This window comes from Puma concolor, chromosome D1 (genome assembly GCF_028749965.1).
Source record: "Puma concolor isolate L17-30 chromosome D1, mPumCon1.1.hap2, whole genome shotgun sequence".
Taxonomy (NCBI): Eukaryota; Metazoa; Chordata; class Mammalia; order Carnivora; family Felidae; genus Puma; species Puma concolor.
In genome coordinates, this window is record NC_141676.1 from 63283918 (window position 1) to 63303058 (window position 19141).

General features: G+C 45.8%; 1 protein-coding gene across 15 annotated transcripts in view; it reads right to left on the bottom strand.

Annotated features, from left to right (window-relative positions):
* Positions 1-19141, bottom strand: part of TENM4 (teneurin transmembrane protein 4) — a 2941751-nt gene that overhangs the window by 737656 nt on the left and 2184954 nt on the right. For 3 of the 15 annotated variants that reach the window (XM_086678439.1, XM_086678441.1, XM_086678428.1), the window contains exon 1: positions 6410-6859. The exons of 11 other annotated variants lie outside the window; for them this stretch is intronic. The gene's annotated coding sequence lies outside the window, so the exon portion shown is untranslated. Of the gene's footprint in view, positions 1-4663; positions 5077-6409; positions 6860-19141 lie in introns of those variants that run through there. One more of the 15 variants, XM_086678429.1, reaches the window with a different exon arrangement.

Below are 19141 nucleotides of genomic sequence, written 5' to 3' on the forward strand. Positions count from 1 at the left end.
CTGGGTCACAGAAATTTGACACGTAAAAGGAAGACTGACAAATACCCCCCTCTCATTGAACTGGCCCATACCAGGATGGGAAGAGAGGCCCAACTACTGTTCCACTCTGGAAACAGCATGTGGGCATGTTAATTTAATTTTTTTACTGTGCCCAGGCACCCTGAGGAGAGACAGGTGGGCCGATTTTCCAGTAAAATGCCAGTTACCAGCAGGTGGGGATAAGCTTGCTGTGGGTCGTCCCAATGGTTTCCTTTCTAAGATTTCCTAGGCGGCCATTCCAAGGCCTCTGAGCCAAAGGAAAAGGGAAGGGGGAAGGGCAGGGAGGGGTGGAATCCACTGCCTGAGCAAATGCTAGACGCACACACTTCTTCTGAGGAACTGTTTGTCATTCACTGTGGAGCCAGCCCCACCTACAATACAGAGGAACATATTTACATATTTCCACTCCATTGCTGGCTGCAGCGCTACAGAAAGTGATGATTCGTAAACAGCCAGGCAAGAAAAATGTTCTTGAGAAAGGATTTGCCTATCGCTTCAGCAGAACAGCTCAAAGTTATGCAAATCCCCTGCTTGAGGTTTGATGGTCACCCCTACCTCCCTCTACTACTCAGGCTCCCAAGCCTGTAGGGGATTGTAAAGTAAACAGCCACATTCTGGTTTAAAAGATGAAGTAGAAATCACAGTGTAGCCTACTGCTTCTCATGTGTGACAGAAGTCTTAGCATGGCATATGTCTGTGACCCTGCAATCCTACTTTCTAGGAATTTATCTTAAGGGAATACTGAAATGACAGTGTGCACGAGGGTGGTTCCTTCAGCTTTGTTTTGATTAAAAAAAATAAAACTAAAACTAAAAAGTCAAAATTTCAGTACCGTTTAAATAAAGTATGCCCTATTAAAACACCGAGGTTCTATGTAGCCATTAAACATGCTGCCATAGGGAGAAATATAACATGGAAAGATCTATCATTAAATGAAACTGTGCATTATGTTATGACCATGACCTCATTTTCTTACATATATAAAGTCACAAGTCACAACTCAAAACGTGATCAAATTTAGCTTCTCTCTGCTTTTCTCTGTATTGTCTTACCTTGCTCCAGTAAACACGTATTACTTTGCTAATTATAATACAGACAACAAAAGTTTTTTTTTTTTTTTTTAAACTGTGACAAAGTAATGAATCGATAAGGCACAGAAGAGTAACCATCTACATTTTCACTGTGTTGTTAGAGGCTGCTCTTGTGGAAAACTCTAAGTTCAGGGATGCATAGATTCTTGACTCCCAGGGAAGTGAGGCATGTGTTACTTCCAAAGTGGCCCCCCAGAGCAGCGGTCTGTCAGTGCAAAGATGGAGTGATAAAGCTTTCAGCTACAATAAGCCAGGCTGATAAACCATGTAAGAAGGCAGGTAAAAGTCGGTCTCTCAGATCTAGAGTTGACGTTGATTTACCCTGCTGGGCTCTTGGAATCAAATCTGCAAGGAGGTGATTTAAATCCCATTGTTCTTTTGTTCCCTTTTTGGGATTTATGGATGTGGGACAACGTATTGGGACAGAACAGTGGCAGGCTGGAGGGCCAGGCAGAGTAGCTGTTTATTGGAACTGGACAGGGGGCTGAGTACCCACCCAGGTGAGGATTTACACTACGTGGTATTCAATCTCATTTTCTTTAACCCTTCTGAGTTAAAGACCGTGAGTGGGCATCACACGGAGTCCCTTGCTTGTGTTGTCCAACAGTCTTTATCCTAAACTCCTAATCACTCTCTCGCCCATATTTTTACCTCTTGATCTGGAAATATCAGGTTATGTAACGTGCCAATCTGCACAAGAATGTAATTCTGTCATAAAAAAGGACTCAATGAGGGAGAAACTCTAACAAAACTGGAAATGACTTTTCTAAGAAAAGAGAAGATATTTTTGTTCCAAGCACTTGAGCTGTTTTTAAATAGATTGTGGATGCAATGTTGCTGGTTCTTTTCGGGCTGTTGATTTTCCGGCCCAGCCCCCACCCAACAAATGCACAGTGTTGAAAAAGGAGGAAGGAAGTGGAAGGGAATGATTATCTGTGAGTTTTTATAGACATTAATCCTTACTCAGTTGTAAACTAAAGAATGTCTCCCCATTTTACACGAGAGAGAACTTAACTTCCAAAGGTAACTTGCCTAAGGCCCCATTGCCATGATTCCCACCCAGGAAATAAAGGAGTTAAAGTCACATCCCATCAATTTACTCCCATAAACCAGAGAGGGTTAAAGAGATTATGCCACAGAGTAAGATCTATGGGAGGAGAGCCCTTGGATATCCAAAACGCCCACTACTACAATACCCAGTGTTTCACTGCAACACCTGTTCCATGGGGACTCACTACTTCGTATTCCAGACAGAGTATTCCCTTCGCTGTAGAACTGCTTTCTGATGATGCTACTTTAGGCTGAACACTTCCAGGACCCTTACCCCGCCCCAGCCCCGCAGTGAGCAAGGCTGATTCTTCTCCCACCACAGCCCATTAGGGTGGTTAATTGGCTTTCTGCCCCTTTCCTACCCCCATCCCCAAAGAGAGAACTTGATGATATTAAGAAGCTGGCAGATGAGTCCAAGAAATCTCAAAAATGTAACCTCTCCATCCCTGACAACTTCCCCACCCCCAGAAGATGGTGAACTCACACGCCAACCTGAACTCTGTCTCCGCTCACTTAAAGACACATGCTGGGAATAAAACCTTCCCTGAATCAGCCGCCTAAAGCTACGGTAACATCTAGGTCCTAAGTTTTGCCTAGACAACCTGGGGGCGTTCACTTCCGCGACATTCACAAGGACCCAGTGCACGCAGGACACCGCTGAGAGGCGACGCTCCTTCAGCCTAGAAAATCAGCTCAGACTGGTCCGATTCCACCAGGTGGAAGGACTCCGGTCACCATCCTCGCGGGAGAAAACGGATTCTTTCTCATCATTCTCTTACAACGCCTACAAAGGGGGAATCCCGTTTTAGCGCGATGTCTGGCCTCGCCGCACACCCCCCCCCCACCACTTCCAGGCTCGCTCGCGCTGCCTGCCTCTCTCTCTCTCTCTCTCTCTCTCTCTCTCTCTCTCTCTCACACACACACACACACACACACACACACGCACGCACTTGCTTCCACCACCACCTGTGAAAACATCCCTCCGAACTTTGGCGAGAAGAGCTCCGGGGCAGAGCTGAGCGGCGGAGCGCCTGGAGCGCGCCGGGGGGCGGAGGATGGGGCCAGGCGGGGGGAATGGAGCGCGGCACAGCTAGGACCCCGCGCGGCACGGCGCCTAGGCTAGAACCCGGCCCGGAACACCGCGGTCGGGACTCGGGTTTCCCGCGCAGGCCCCGCCCACCCGGCGGCCCGGCTCCCGCGGACTGCGGCGCTGCTCCTCCAGCCTGGGAGCCTGGAGCCCGGGAAGACCACAACGCAGAAGGCGAGGGGGCCCGCGGAGAGCGCGGCGGCGCCCGGCCCGCGCGGAGGACGTGGAGCTGGCGTGCACCGGGAAACAGGTTGCCGCCGAGCCCCATCCCCTCCCCGCGGCCGCCGCGCCGCGACCCTATTCCCTCCCCGTCCGGCGCGAGCACAGCCCCTCCCGGGGCGCCCTCCTCCCTTCCAGACCCTCGTGGCCGGCCGGGAGCCTCTCAGGCAGCAGGGTTAAAGGCGCCTTCAGCAAGGTCAAGGCGCGGCCGGTCGGCACCTGGGGATTTTCCCCAGCGGAGCACGAGCTTTGTAATCGCATTGTTAAGGATCATGGCAGCGGCAGGAAATCCGAAAGGCCCCACAGGTCTGCGAAGGGAGGATTTATTTTACAGCGCGGAACACACTCAGATAGACCCAGGATTTCAGGGGGAGGGGATGCGGGATTTCAGGACGCTGGAATGTGGCAAAAAAAAAAAAAAAAAAGAGAGAGAGAGAGAGAGGGAAAAAAACAAACCCTCCCTACCCAGGCACACCACCACCTCCTGCCTGCGGTGGGGAGGGAGTTCAGGGCCACTGTGCCCCAGACTTCAGCGTTCCGCACGCCTCTGTCAGGTCTAGGCTGGTTTATCCCTCTACAGGCGAAAAGAAGATTTAAAAGCACTCCACTACTGTGGTTTCTCTATCAAAGACTAACATGCTACAGGCTGCGGCAGCTAAGGGAGACGGGGAGAGGGAAATAAACGCAGCAGAAGCAAACTGCGGTCCGCGTAGGAGGGAAGAGAGGGGGCGGAAGCCATCCCTGCGCTCATCCCCATCTTACCCCATTAGCGCCGGGCTAGCCCAAGAAACCAAGAATAGGTACCTAATGGTGGCCAACCCTGGCAGAGACCGGCACCCTCCCTAGCTCCCCCGCCACAGTGGGCCTGGCCTGGATGGCTGGCACGCTGGGCACCTCCAAGGTGGATGAGAGCGCAGGCAGGTTCCTAAACACGTGAAGGGCACTGGATGTGAAAGATGGGGGAGATCTGAGAGACACAGAAGCGAGGCTTAGGGGTTTCCCAGGATGCAAAGTTAGTTTTAGTTTTCTAAAAGAACATCATCCCCTGCAAGGCCTCCCAACACACACACCGCCCCCACCCCCCGAGACAGGCTTGGGCTCTGAGGACTCCTTGGACCCTGAGTTCTGACCGGCTTTTTCTCTCCGATCAACCCCCGAGTCTCTACCCAATCCGAACCTCGATAACAGGTTCTCTGGGGACAGTAGCATCAGCGCCCAACGTCCATCATATCAGTGGGAGCCGTGGTGTCTCCCTGCTCTCCGGTCCCGGGATGGGTGCGCCCCGGTACTTACATTGCCCAAGCAGGCAAACTTTTGGGCTTGTCTTTCGCAAACGAGGTGCTCGCATCACGGTTCTGGGTAATCACTGAGCCAGTTTATATAATTGCCCGCGATGCCGTTCGGCAGATCTTGCGTGCGCGGCCGCAGAGCTCAGCACATGGGCACCCTCTCGCCCCCGCGCTCGAATCCCGAGCGTGCCCCGCCGCCGCCTTCCACAAAGCAGCGAGGCATCTCGTGGACTCGTCAGACACTAAGGGTGCACGCAGGATCCTCCGAAACCCAGGCTGCCTCAATGCGCCCCTTTCGCTGCATTGGTAGCTTATGGATAACTGACTGCATCTCTACAAACCTCGCCAGGGCTGGGGGGGGGGGGGGGGGGGCAGGGTTGTTGGAGGATAGGGACACAGGCGGGGGATTGGCGCGGTTCTGAAGAGGGCTCTGTACCCAACCGAGTAATAATACCCTTGTAGACAAGGACCAGGGTGCACAAATCGCCTTAACGTGTCACCCTGAAAGGCGAGCCAACTTCCAAAGTTAGAGACCACGCAGTTGAATTTCCAGTACTTTCCAACCTCGCCTAGGCGGGGGCAGGGCACAGAAGGGGCTGGCAGCGGCCAGCGAAACCCACCCTACCGCCCAGCCAAAGAGGACTCAACAGTTGAACCTTCCCTCGCCCCCAGTAGTTGGCTGTGTATTCCCTGGTTGCGCGTACACACACACACACACACACACACACACACACACACACTCTTATACCACCTTCACGTCTGCTCTTTCAATAGACTGCATTTTTAAAACGCGAGGAAAATGACGGAGCTCGGTGATCACATTTCAACCCAGAGCACATTTCTCCAAGTCAGGGGTGCGAGCAGACACACACACACACACACACACACACACACACACACACACACACACATATTCCCACTCACACCCAGGACCGCTCTGAGCGTCCACCGGCGATGCAGCCTCCACTCGCTGGGAAGGGAACGTCAGCACCGCTGCAGGGCGGCGGGCGAGAAGAGGCAAGCGCCGCGCGGGCTGCAGAGGGCGCGGGGCCGGGGTCGCTCTTCCGTTCCTCGGCTTCAACAGCGGCGCGCGCGGGGCCGCTGCAGCCGGTGCTCGCCCCGCAAGACAGGCTGCAGCCGCCAGAGCCCGGCGCCGCCTCCCGGGCTCATCCAGCGCCCGCCCGGGCCCAGGGGCAGGCTGGTCTGCAGAGGGGCTGCGGACGCCGGGGCTGGGGCTGGGGCGGCGAAAGGGATCCCCGCGAGGCAGACGAAGCCGGGCGCGCCGCCTCCCTCCCACCCGCAGTCCTGAGTCCCGGACCCGCGCCCACCTCCCCGCTCTTCCCCCTAACCTTCGCTCCCAGACTCTAGTCCGCGGCGGGCTCCGGGGGCTGCGGCGACGGAGGCTCGGGCTCCAGAGTGGCTCGCGTCTCCGGCAGCCTCCCGCCCAGCCTCCCTCCCTTTCGCCCCCAGTGAGGGCCGAGGGAAGCAGGCGAGAGTCTCCTGGAGCCCCGGGCGTCCGCGCGAGCCGCCCTGACCCCGCCACGGCCAACGAGCCAAGAGGGGCGAGGGAGCCGGCGAGACGCCGCCGCGGTCCCCAAGGCGCTTTTCCGTAGAGCGGAGCGCGCCCGCCTTACCGTGGCTGCAGGCTGCCACCGCCGGGGAAGCGGGGAGGAGGGCGGCAGGGAGGCACGGCGCCGCGCCGGTGGCTCCTCTGGCGCTCGGCGGCGCGGCTCCTCGGCTCCGCGAGCCCGAGCAGGGCGCCCAGGAAGGAGAGGGTCCCGGCTCTGCGCTCAGCTCCAGCGAGACCAACAATAGCTCCCGAGGGGAGCGGAGCCCCAGCGAGCCTCCAGCCGCGCGCGCACGCCCGGCTCCCGCTCCCGGCCGCTCCCGGCCGGCGTCCCTGCCAGCACTGCTGCCCCACATGAAACAGCTGCAATCCCGAGGCTTCTGGGGGGTTGGGGCGGGTGTGTGCGCGCGCGAGTGTGTGAGTGTGTGTGTGTTTAATAGCTTCCCTCCTCTTCTTCCCCTCCCTGCCTGCTCGCCTGCCTGCCTCCGTCCCCCACCCTCGCTCTCTTACACACAGACAGAGAGGGCGAGCGAGACACACACACACACACACACACACACACACACACACACACACACTCACACGCACACGCAGGTTACATGAATGGGAGGCGGGAGCCAATCCTGCGAGGCTGGGCGAGCCGCGGCGCAGGGGCGCTGGGGAGCAGGGCCGCACCACGGCGCGGGGGGGCGCCACGCAGGTGACGCGCGCCCTCCCGGGGCCCCTAGCCGCCTCTCCGCTCGCCCCACTCTGTGCGTTCCTCCCGATGGCTTTCTCTCGACCCCTTCCCTCCTTTCACTCCGCTCCTTTCTCCATCTTCGCTCCCTTTTATTGCCTTTTCGTTCTCGAATTCTCCTAGTTCTCTCAGTACAGTGTCTTTCTCGGTCTGCTCTTTTCTTTTACCGTCTTCTCTCGCTGTCTCCGTCCCCTTCTCAAACTTTCTCCTTCCTCGTCCCGACTTTTCTCTACTTCCTCTCCTCCTGCCTTTTGTTCTCTTTCCTCTCGCTTTGGCTTTCTGCCCCCGTGACTCTGTGATGTTGTCTGGTCTCCTCTCCTTCCCCGCCCCCGCGCCTTTGCCTGTCCGCGGGTCTCTCTGGGGCCGGTGGCTTCCCTCCCCGCCTACCCCCCGATGTTATTTCACACCCTCTACACTTTTACGGGGACAGACTCTCTCGCATTGCTGCTGCAGCACAGCCAGAGGTAATTAAGAGCTGAGAACTTGAGTTCCTTCCTCGGGCTCACAAGATGCCCAAAGAAAGGCCCTCCCTCGGACAACTTCTCCAAAACCATGGTAACAGCTACTCAGTCGTGATAACAATCATTTAAAAAATATCTGCAGAGAACGTGGTCCAAGAGATTTGTCCTTCGCATTTCTGGACTGTGACCGCCAGTCCAGAAGGCATTTTTAGAGAAGGGCATTTTCTTGTGATGGGAGAGGCCGCTTGGTGCAGCGGTAATTTGCAAGGGCTTTGGAGAGAGACTGGAGAAAATTCCCACAGCAGCCCTGCTGCGTGTTGGCTGCATGACTTCCTGCAAGTCATTATCTTTCACCCAGCCTCAGTTTTCTCATCTGTAAAATGGATAATTATACATACCTCACCAGTTATGGTGAGGGGCACAAGAGAGAACAAAGGAAAGAAAGCACTGGGCACACATAAGTTCCAATAGTGTGTTGTGACTTCCCTTACCTGCCCCATCCCATTTTAAAACTCCCTTCATGATCTTCTGCTACATTGTATCTCCACAATCTAAAGTATGTAATGAAGGAGAAAATGTGACATTGCTAGTGTTACAGAAATGTGAAAAAAGGTCTAGGATATTTTTAAAATTCTATTGTATGATCCGGAGACTGTCCAGCCAGTTGCCATCTGCTGATTACAGAGGCATCACGGAGATTATAAACTTGGGGTGCTGGAATGCCCCTTCAACATCTCCTGAGGCATCCCAGAAATTAAGGGCAGAGGTAGGAGTGGATGGGAGGGTTCCATACGTCTGTCCAAAAACATACATCTGTTTTTGAAATCTTCATAACTGAACACTGTCCAGTGACAAAGCATCTGAGACTAACTAAAATGACAAGTCTCTGCCTTTGTATAGCATTTATCAGCTCTGTGTCCTCACTACAGATATCAAATGCTGTACATAAGCTGTGATTGACAGGTAGACTCAGACCTTTGACAAACATCTGTTAACCACCTACTCTGTGGTTGGCACTGTGATGGGCTCTGGGCATCCAGAGGTGAGGCAAACGGGCCTTGTCTTTGCAAGCATAGTGTGCAGTGGGCATGTCTGATGGATGTATAATAGGAAAATGAATCACATACGCCTTGAGAAATTTCATTATTTTTGGTGGACAGAATCTTTCAAACTACGAGGTCCATGGCAGAGGAGATAATAATAAAGGATCCTTGAGATCTCAAATGATCCTTGAGAGCGAAAATTTTGGAATCCACTGTTCATTCTGTTTCATTTCATTTGACTGATGGGAAAACGGAGGTCCAAGCAGGTGAAAGTATTACGGGAAACAAAATATTCTGTGTAGTCTTGAGGTATCTTTGATTAATTTCAAAGGGAAAGATAGTTACTTTACACTTGAAAAACCTGGCCAACTGGGCCTTAATCAAGTCATTAATAGGTCGGCATCACTGATAATGTGATAGTTAGACATCATATGCCTCCTGATGTGACATGCTGAGAGGGACATAACCTCACGTCTGCAGTATTCCTACCCAAAGTGAATAACCCGAATCTAATCATGAAGAAATATCAGGCAAACCCAAATTGAGGACCATCCAATGAAATAACTGTCATGTACTCTTCAAAAACACCAAAATCATGGAAGAGAAGGATTCTGCAATAGGTCTAGATTAAAGGAATGGCTTAGTTGTCATGACAATACATGTGACATGTGGTCTTGGATTGGAACATTATTAGGACAATGTTAATTTCCTGATCTTGATAATTACTGTGTTTATGTAGAAGACTCTTCTTGTCTTTGGGACCTACACAACTCAAGTATTTAGAGGTTTAAAAAGATGAAGAAATCCCCACCTTCCAAGAGAGGCATAGTATGGTGGGTTTCTGCCTAAGGAATAGGCAGAGTGTGGGCACAGAGGGATACCCAACCAAATCCTTGTGGGTAAGGGAAGATTTCCTGTAGGAGGTGGCAATCAAGCTGAAATTTGAAGACAAGAATGTTAGCTAGACCATAAGGGAAGGGAGTTGCTTTTTAAATAGGGGTAACGGTACAGGGACACGGATGAAAGCATGAGGAACTGATTATGGCCTCAGAGTTGGCACATGAAGGGAGTGCCTAGGACAGTGTGGACAAGTAGGTCAGATTGGATCTTGAAGGGTCTTGAATGAAGCTAAGGAACTCAAACATCTTGAAGGCTCAGGTACAGGGTGGTGGTGGGGAGCAGAGCATTATCAAAGACTTTTCAGTAGAGGAGGCATGTGATCTTAAGTATTTGAAAAAGATGATCTGGCAGCAGTGTAGAGAAATGGATTGAAAGGAGTGGCTTGGGAAGACCAGAGATGCTCAATGAGGTCATTTAGGTAACTTCAGGCAGTTACAGTGAGGATGGAGAAGGGAAGAGAGATTTAAGAGAGACTGAGGATATAAAGTGAACAGATTTTGGTCACTGGTTGCATGGGGCGGGGGGGGGGGGGGTGGGCGGCAAGGAGAAGTCCAGAGTGACTCTTAATTCTCAACCTTGAGTATCAAGGGGGAGGGTAGCACTACTCACTTCCATGTCAAGAGAATTCGAGAGGAAGCGGAGGTTGTTAAGGGGAAAGTAAGGTCACTTGTTCCCATGCCGTAATCTAACTCTCTAGCTAGCTTGATACTCTCCTGTATGGCTGCTCTGTGTCACAGGAAACCCAGCTATAAAATGCAGCCTAAGACCCTCCAAACAGCTAGCCCCATGTATTACCCAGAAAACCAACCAAACAAATCAACAAAACCAGTAGATTAGATATAATAGCAGTACATTATTTGTGGTAATGGAGGAAAAAACTGAAACAGCCTAAAGGGTCAAGTCACATAAGTGAGTTGGGGGACAGACAGCCTTGTCAGAATATCATGTAGCCATTCTAAAGTTTTACTTCTTTGCAGAGTTTCTCAGGCCATAGGAAAATGCTAACGCTATCATGTAAAATTTTTAAAAAGCAGACTTCAAAATTGTTAACTGAGTAAAAATCCTCATGGAGAAAAATCTGAAGAAAAAAAAAAAACAAGACAACCATGCCAAATGCCAAATATTAACAATGGTTGCCTCTGGGTGATAGGATTATGAGTAATATATATTTTCTTCTTCATGGTCTTTGGATACTTTCTAACTTTCCAAAACAATGTACATTCATTACTTTCCTAACAAAAATCAAGAGCTGTCATTTAAAAAAATGGCTGTGACCCCCCCCCTTCCACTTTATCCCATTTCAATCCACCCTTCACACTCCCCCTAAAGATTAACTGCCTTTTAAGCTTTATCTTTGAGAGTGAAATAAGAGGGCATTTAACAAATCAGGGGAAATTATCAGCTGGGCTGGAGAAGGCGTTCTTTCTTAGGCAGGCAGATATGTTATTAGAGCTGTTGAAACTGTATATATTAAAGACGTTCGCATTGCCCTTATCGATTCTATGCTATGTTACAAGGAAAAGAAAACCTATAGTGGGGCCAAGAAAATGTGAGTCTTTAAAGGGCAAGTTTTAATTAGGAAATGTACTTATTTGCAAAAGCACTTTTCTTCATAGTCCAGCAGTTACTGGAAAATTGTTTCAGAAAGCAGGTATTTCAGGCAAGGAGACACGTGGGGGCAAGGGGCAACATTTCATGCCTGTAGTCTGATATTCACAAACTGGTTACACAGGATTTGGACACCCATTGATAAGCACCATCAAACGTTCACAATTAGAGGGCAAGAAAAGTACCAGCCAGAGAATGTTCTCATTCTTTGGAAAGGTTGCTGTAAATGGCTCCCCGGTAAGGTTTCCTCAGTATCTGTGATTGTTCATCTTACAGAAATGTTTCCTATGTGCACAGATTCCACAACCTAATAGTAATACCACAACCTAATAGTAAACAAGCAGAGCATTTTACCTTTTCGCAGCCCCTCCCCATCTGTAGAATTCACTCAAGCCTTGCATGCCCTGCCCCCTTCCCACTAGGATCCTGTTACTTCTAGTTCCCATGGGAGGTCCCAGAGAGGCAGAGCAGTAGGCCAGAACTAAAGGAAGAACAGGACACATTCTTGGAAAGCCTTCTATGTGGCTCTAGCACTCCCACAGTGAGTTCTCTCATCAATTCCTCAAGGTAACTTGGGATAGCAGGTAAGTAAACTGGGGCCTATGTGGTTCTGGCCCGCACAGAATCAGAACGGGATCCCACTCTCCAGAATTTGCCAGCATAAACCCATTTTTAAAAGCCAAGGGGTGAGGCTGGATATTTTTCTCTGGCAGGTAACTCGGTTTAACCTGTGAGCTATCTTTCTGTGAGGTTTATTCTCACCTTTGAGCTGTCTTTCTGTCTTGAGGGAATTCAAAGCTAGTATTTGGGGATTAATAATAACTTGTGAATGTGTCTGCCAGAAAAAGCCTGTGCCTGGATTCACACACATCTTCTCTTTGGGAGATGGTTGGCTCTGGTCTCTCTTTCCTCACCTTCACTCCAGTGTTAAGAGTTTTTGGTACTTAGGGGCATCTGGGAGACTCAGTTGGTTAAGCTTCCAACTTTGGCTCAGGTCATGACCTCCAAGTTTGTGAGTTCGAGCCCCCCTGTGCTGACAGCTCAGAGCCTGGAGCCTGCTTCCGATTCTGTGTCTCCCTCTCCCTCTGCCCCTTTTCCACTCGTGCCCTGTCTCTCTCTGTCTCTCAAAAATAAATAAAATGATTTTTAAAAAGAGTATTTGGTACTCAAATAATTCTTAGTAAATATTTCTTCACTGAGTGAAGAAACAGATACTAGTAACAAAATAGCTTGCACGTACTGAGCATCGTGCCCAGGACTGAGCAAAGAGCATTATCTCATTTAAATTTTAGAGCAACACCATGTGGTAGATATGACTGCTACCCCCATTCCATAGGTGAGAGAACTAAGACATAAAGAAGTTAAGCAGTTTGTCCAAGGTCACTAATGATTAATAAGTGGCAAAGCCAGGTTCCAGCCTAGGTTGTTCTGAGTCCAGGCTCTTAGCCACCATACGGTATTGGATGGATGGATGGAATTAATGGCACCAGCAATGAAGTGAGCTCTCCGCGAATCACTGCGGTACCTGTTACATTGTGGTTAATCTTATCTAGAGCCAGCCATCCCGTTGCTCTCCATGAGTGCATCCTGTTTATTTCCTTCATCACATGTTTCACAAGCTGCAATTACTTCTGTGTGAATTTGTTTTACTTTTCTCCCGAAGCATCTGCCCAACGTGCAGTACCAGTTGCAAAGTAAGTTCCATGAGTGTCTTGGTCACTATTGTGATCCCCAGCACCTAGCACAGAGCCTGGCACAAAGTAGATAGTTGAAGAAATATTTGGAAATTCGTGAATGAACGTGGGCCCCCATCCTTCTTCAGTGGTGAAGGGCCTGTAAGCGTTTATACACATGCCCTTGTGAAAGATGGGCATTTTACATGAATTTACTCCATCCCATGCCAATGCTTACTTTCTGCTTTGGGGGGCATGTAGTTCAGTCAGAGGAGCTGAGATTCACATGAGCACGTAATGGTTCTGATTGTGCTCCTCCATGGACATTTGCACCCAGATAACAGAAAACACTGATCAGAAAATAGCATCTGTTGTGGTCAGGATGACTAGCTGGCAAAGTTCCATGATGGAAGCATCCTCTCTGATTAGGTCAGCCCCGGCTCTCAAGCATAGAAGTGTTGTATCAGCTGACGTCACTTGCATAACATTTTCTTTCCCAGGGCTCCTGACAATGGTATCCTCAAAAAGCGGTCTTCTCCTATGCGCTTTGGGTCATGTGATCCTTTTCAAAGAGGATGCCTCAGCCAAGGTCTTCTTTCTTGCTAATTTTTGTCCTGTCTCTCTACTTACTTGGCTAACAGACTTCTTCGCTGCTCATGTGGATTTGCCTTTTCTTCTGCAGGGTAGACCAGATGACAGATGCTGGTCCTCTACAAAGCTAAATCAGATCCATTTCCTAGTCATAGAAGCATGCAGCCTTTACTAGAACTGTTTATTGGTCCAGAGGCCATTTGTCCAAAAGCAATTAGGAAGGTAACAAACAAAGCAAACAAACAAACAAACAAACAAAACCAACCACAAAGGCCTTCACTAAATTAAAGCCTCTATGGGGGGATTCTAATGATTGGGTCGCCAGACACTGACCTCCCAAATCGAGTTTTAATCCAAAACTTCTAGGCCTTATCAGCCTGTAGGACAAAAGGAGTAGCATTAATGTTAATTCCCAAATAAACACTATTCTAGTCTGTATACTATTTTTTCCATATAACAGTTACCTTGGAAATAAGTGCTTCCTCCCTCTTTTTTATGATTGCATACTATCTCATTATATGGATGCACCATCTGAATTTAACAACAGGGGTCATAGTGATTGTAGTATATTCATTTCAATAAATATCAAGCAATTAACCTAAGATCAGGTCCATAGTAGCTGCTGAAAAATATTAAATAAGGGAATTAAATCATATTATAGCTACTGAGTCTGTAGACTCTAAAAAGAGCAACTAAAAAAGTTGAAGTTTCAAATCTGTTGGGAAAGGACAAACCTTTCAATTACAGTGCCATTGTAACTGACCAATCATTTTGGAGGGAAAAAAGTTAGATTCCTGTCCATCATCATATCCCTTTGAAATTTTTCTCACTGAATATAAAAAATGAAAATATGAAAATTCTAGGAGAAGAATAGGTAACAATTTACATCATTTTGGAGGTAAAGAAAGAAGACATTTTTAAGTGTGACATGAAAAGGAAAAAATCTTCAAGATGTCAAAAATTTGTATAAAGTTTTTGAAATGTTTGTATATTTATAAAACCAGACAAGAATCAAAAGAGCAAAATGTTGAGGAAGTATTTGAAACATACACAAAAAAGTGCTATTATCCTTAATATACAATGAGGTTTTAGAAATGTATAAGAAAAAGACATCTCAATTGAAAAGTAGGCAAAGAACATAAAAAGCTAATTCACCAAAAAATTACAAAGCTAAGCATACGATGTATATTTAACTCGTAACTCCAAGAAATGCAAGATACCATACTACTCAAAGTTTTTTTTTTCTTTTTGCTTATCAAATGAGAAATGTATAAGAGAAATATGACATGCCCAGAAGATAGTTCCTCTACCTATACTGCCAATGGGTATATATTGGTACAACCTTTGTGAAAAAGAATTTAGCGATATTTACCAAATCTTTCCATTGTTGGGAGCTTTCAGGCCAGGAATCTATGTCTACATTTAAGACAGTTAATTAAGAGAAAATAATCATGGATGGACCCAAAGAATTATCTAAAAGAGTTTCATCGGTGTTAGGAGTAATAGCAACAAATTGGAAAAAAATCTAAGTGTCAACAAATTTGCAAATGATCAATTGTATTATAAGTACATCATAGTACGATGAACTGTTATATGGCCGTAACAGATCATGGTGAGAAGAATATTTAATGAACTTGGAAAGGATTCACAATAAATATTTTTGTGTGACTTTTCTTTAACTTATAGAAAATGCCAGTCAAATATCAAGTTTGGCAAATAGATTATACCCATCACCTAATTTCAATGGTTATTAATTCACGGCCAATCTTGTTTTATCTATATCCCTCCCCACTTACTGTCTCTGTCATTATTTTGAAGAAAATCTCAGGCACCATTTCATTTTGTCCATAAATATTTTAGTAAATATCTTTAAAACGTATGCACTATTTTTGAAAAATAACCACAATATGTTTTTACATTTTAGAATAACAATAATTTCTTAATGACCTCAATGGTCCACTCACCATTCAAACTGCCCCACTTGTTTTGTAAATCTTTATTTTTCCAGTTTGTTTGTTTGCATCAGGATCCAAATATACTCCATGCACTGCAATTGGTTGATGTATCTACTAAGTCTCTTTTGATAGCTTTTCCTGTATTTATTTTTGCTCTTACTTGTACATTACTCTTTAAAGAGACAGGGTTGTTTGTCCAAGAGAGATTCCAATAACTTGAATTTACTGAATGCACCCTTCTGGATTAACTGTTCTTCTACAACTTATATTTCCTGTAAATTGGTAGTTGGTTCTAGAAGCTCAACCCAATACAGGGTGAATTCTTTGGGGCAAGGCTGTCTAGACGTTATTATGTACTGCCATCTGTCTTTGCAAAGTTAGTAGTCTGTGATGCTCATGGACTAGACTTTATTTGCCTAGAGGTTGTCAACTGGTCAAATTCTGATTCATTGATCTTCATTCATTCTTCACTTTTTTTTTTTTTTAAGTTTTTATTTATTTTTTTTTGAAACAGAGAGAGACAGAGCATGAGCAGGGGAGGGGCAGAGAGAGAGAGAGAGGGAGACACAGAATCTGAAGCAAGCTCCAGGCTCTGAGCTGTCAGCACAGAGCCTGATGCGGGGTTTGAACTCACAGACTGTAAGATCATGACCTGAGCTGAAGTCGGATGCTTAACCGACTGACCCACCCAGGCGCCCCTCATTCTTCTCTTTTAACTGGAATACTTCTATAAAGAGAAACGTCCTCTCATTAACTATTTGCTGACCTAAGATAAAGGTTTGATTCTTTCCTTTTACTTATCAGGTTTCTGAAGAATGAGTTGGGTATCCCTAGCATTCTCCAAAGGTAAGTAATGAGTTTTTTTTTTTTTCTTTTTTAAATGTCATTTTGAGTTCATGTATTTAAATATGGTTGATGTATTTTCATTCCTTTTTAGTTACTGTTCATATTGATGTTCAAGTTGCCCTATCTTTAGCCAATGGGAACATCTTGATATTGACTCCCAGGTCTTTGATAGCCTCCTTTTCCCCACCCCCTTGGGATAATAGGATGTTTTGGGCTCATCTTGTGCTTATTCTATGCCAGATCTGAAATCATCCATTTTTCAGAGGACCCGTGGCTCTTTTTAGTGGGACATGGTAGTTAGAAACCACAATCTTGCTACCAGGGGTTGCTTATTGCTACTGGTTAGTATTGTTTATAGGCTTTTTTAGTTGTCAGGTTTAGGAATTTTTTTAAAAAGGAAAATTCACTATGCATTTGTTCCATTACTTCTAATTCAGTTTTTACTTAACTTCTTCAGTCTTCTATCTATATCTCCCTCCTTCCATTACAAATAATAAATGATGTTATAGAAAAATATTTACTGATTTATGAAATTAGCCACAATATTTATTTTGGTGGCAAAAAAATCATATATATATATCTCACATATATGTATATCTCACATATATATATATCTAACATATATATTTTATATGTATATGCCAAAGATATACAAGTTAGCAATGATTATTTCTTGATGATGCAATTAAAGGTAATTTTTAGTTTCCTTTGTTTTTTTCTTTTTTTTCTGCTTTTTAGTATTTATACAATTTCCATAATAAATCATTTTTATTTTTGGTATCAGAAAAAAATTTCTAAAAAACAAAAATAAACCAGATGGTATAAATTATAATATAGTAAACTGTCTTCCAATCTTATATGTGGGAGAATAATGATATTCTATTACATCTGTGGAGTGCTTTACAATTTACAAAGCATTTTACATCCATTATCTTTCATGATCATCACAGCACTATGAAGGAGACAGAATAGGAGTACTGTCGTATAGGAAGAGAAAATAGAGGTTTAAAAGGGTCACATATTTTGGAATCAAGCAGGGCTCCTGACTTCTCGGTCAGTGTTCTCTTGTGTGCATAGTATCTGCCTCTGGGTGACTGTTACTATGCTTTTGTTCTCCAGTAACACAAGAAGACTCTGCAGTGTCCTGCCTGCTGCCAGAATGTTATCTTCAGAACCCTCTTTCTTTAGCATGAAGTTTGGAGGCCCATAAAAATGCCAAAACTTATTTTTCAACTTAATTTGTATTTTTAATCCAAGTAATTCATTAACGCAATTTTAAAAGTCAAATATTCTAAAAGGATTTTAATGCAAAGTAGCAGTCGCCTGCCTTCCCATTCATCACTCACTCCACCCGATGTCCCTTCTGCCCAGAGGCAGCCACTCTCAACTGTGAGAGAGCAAAATTTTTTTTTCTGGTTTTCATTTCCGTTTTACTAATTTGTTCCTACTGCAACTTCTGGATTTTTAATTCTTCAGATACTATCAGTATGCTTTCTATAATCAAAGATGATAATTTCAGTGTCCTTTTCCTCTTTACACAGACACTTCCCTTTTCCTCATCCTCTCAAGGTACTTACTTTATGACGTTTGGTTAAACTTTAGTATTTCCATCATTATGGATGCGTGAAAACTATTCTCAGCTGAGCCATGTAGTGTATTGTACTATGATGTACTTTCTTTTGTTAATGTTTGTTTCCTCTTGAGTTAACATCTCTCTCTTTCTTTTTTCATATTTATTTAGTGTTTTAGGTACCTGTCACTGTTCCATTCTCAAACTCTCTACCGAGGTATAAATCTTCCCTCAATACATTCCAACCCATCAAATAATCTGTCCATTTCTTTGCTTTCCTTCTATTTGCTTTGGTTTGCTTTGCTTTTGTTTGTCATGGAAATACAGTCTCCTTGTCTAAATGGTTTCAATATGGACTGGTTGCTTTGTAGGCTTGCTGCCCAGCCCGTTTGAAGGTCTCCCTCTAATATATTCCTGGACATTTTATTGGATCTCATACCTATATTTATATCTTTCATTTCCAGGATCCCATGTATCCCCTTCTTTGTCTTCACACTCAGAACAAACACATGGGAGGTGAAGTTTTTGAGGTCTTATTTGGCTGGATACAGATTTCTAGGTTAGAAATAAATGTCCTATAATCTTAAGAACATTGATAGTTCCATTGTCCTTTTGCTTCCAGTGTTAAGAAGTTTGATACCAGGGCACCTGGGTGGCTCAGGCAGTTAAGCGTCCGACTTCGGCTCAGGTCACGATCTCACGGTTTGTGAGTTGGAGCCCCACGTTGAGCTCAGTGCTGACAGCTCAGAGCCTGGAGCCTGTTTCAGATTCTGTGTGTCCCTCTCTCTCTGACCCTGCCCTGCTCACACTCTGTCTCTCTCTCTCTCTCTCTCTCAAAAATAAAATGATCATCCAAAAAATTTTAAAAAACAGAATTCTGATTCTATTTTTGCCTCTATCCTGTTTTAGTGACCTTTCCCCTCTGTTAGTTCCTGAAAATTTTTAGGATCTCTTTTCTTCAGAAAATTTCTTCAGAAATTATGTGATGATTGGCATGGGTCTTCTTTCTTCCAATGTGCTGAACTGTTGCTGGTTTCTTTAACTCCAGAGACTTTGAGGGGTTTGTTTCAAATATTTCATTGCTGATTTTCTTACTATCTATTTCCAAAACTCCTATTACTCAGATATTGGACCTCGTATACTCTTTCCAATTTTTTAATCTTCTCTTTCCTCTCTTTCATATTTTTGTCTTTTTGTTCTTTCTTGGAGGTTTTCTCAGCTTTGCCTACCAACCCATTTGTTAATGTTTTTATTTCTGCTGTCATAGTCTTAATTTTTAGGACTTGTATTTAGTTGCTAAAATATTTTTTCTCTTTAAACAGCCTCCAGTTCTTGTCTCATGTGCACAACTTTTTTTTTTTTTTTAATCTCCCTAGGGATAGTAAGGATGTATTTTGTGGAAATTTCTACTGTTCC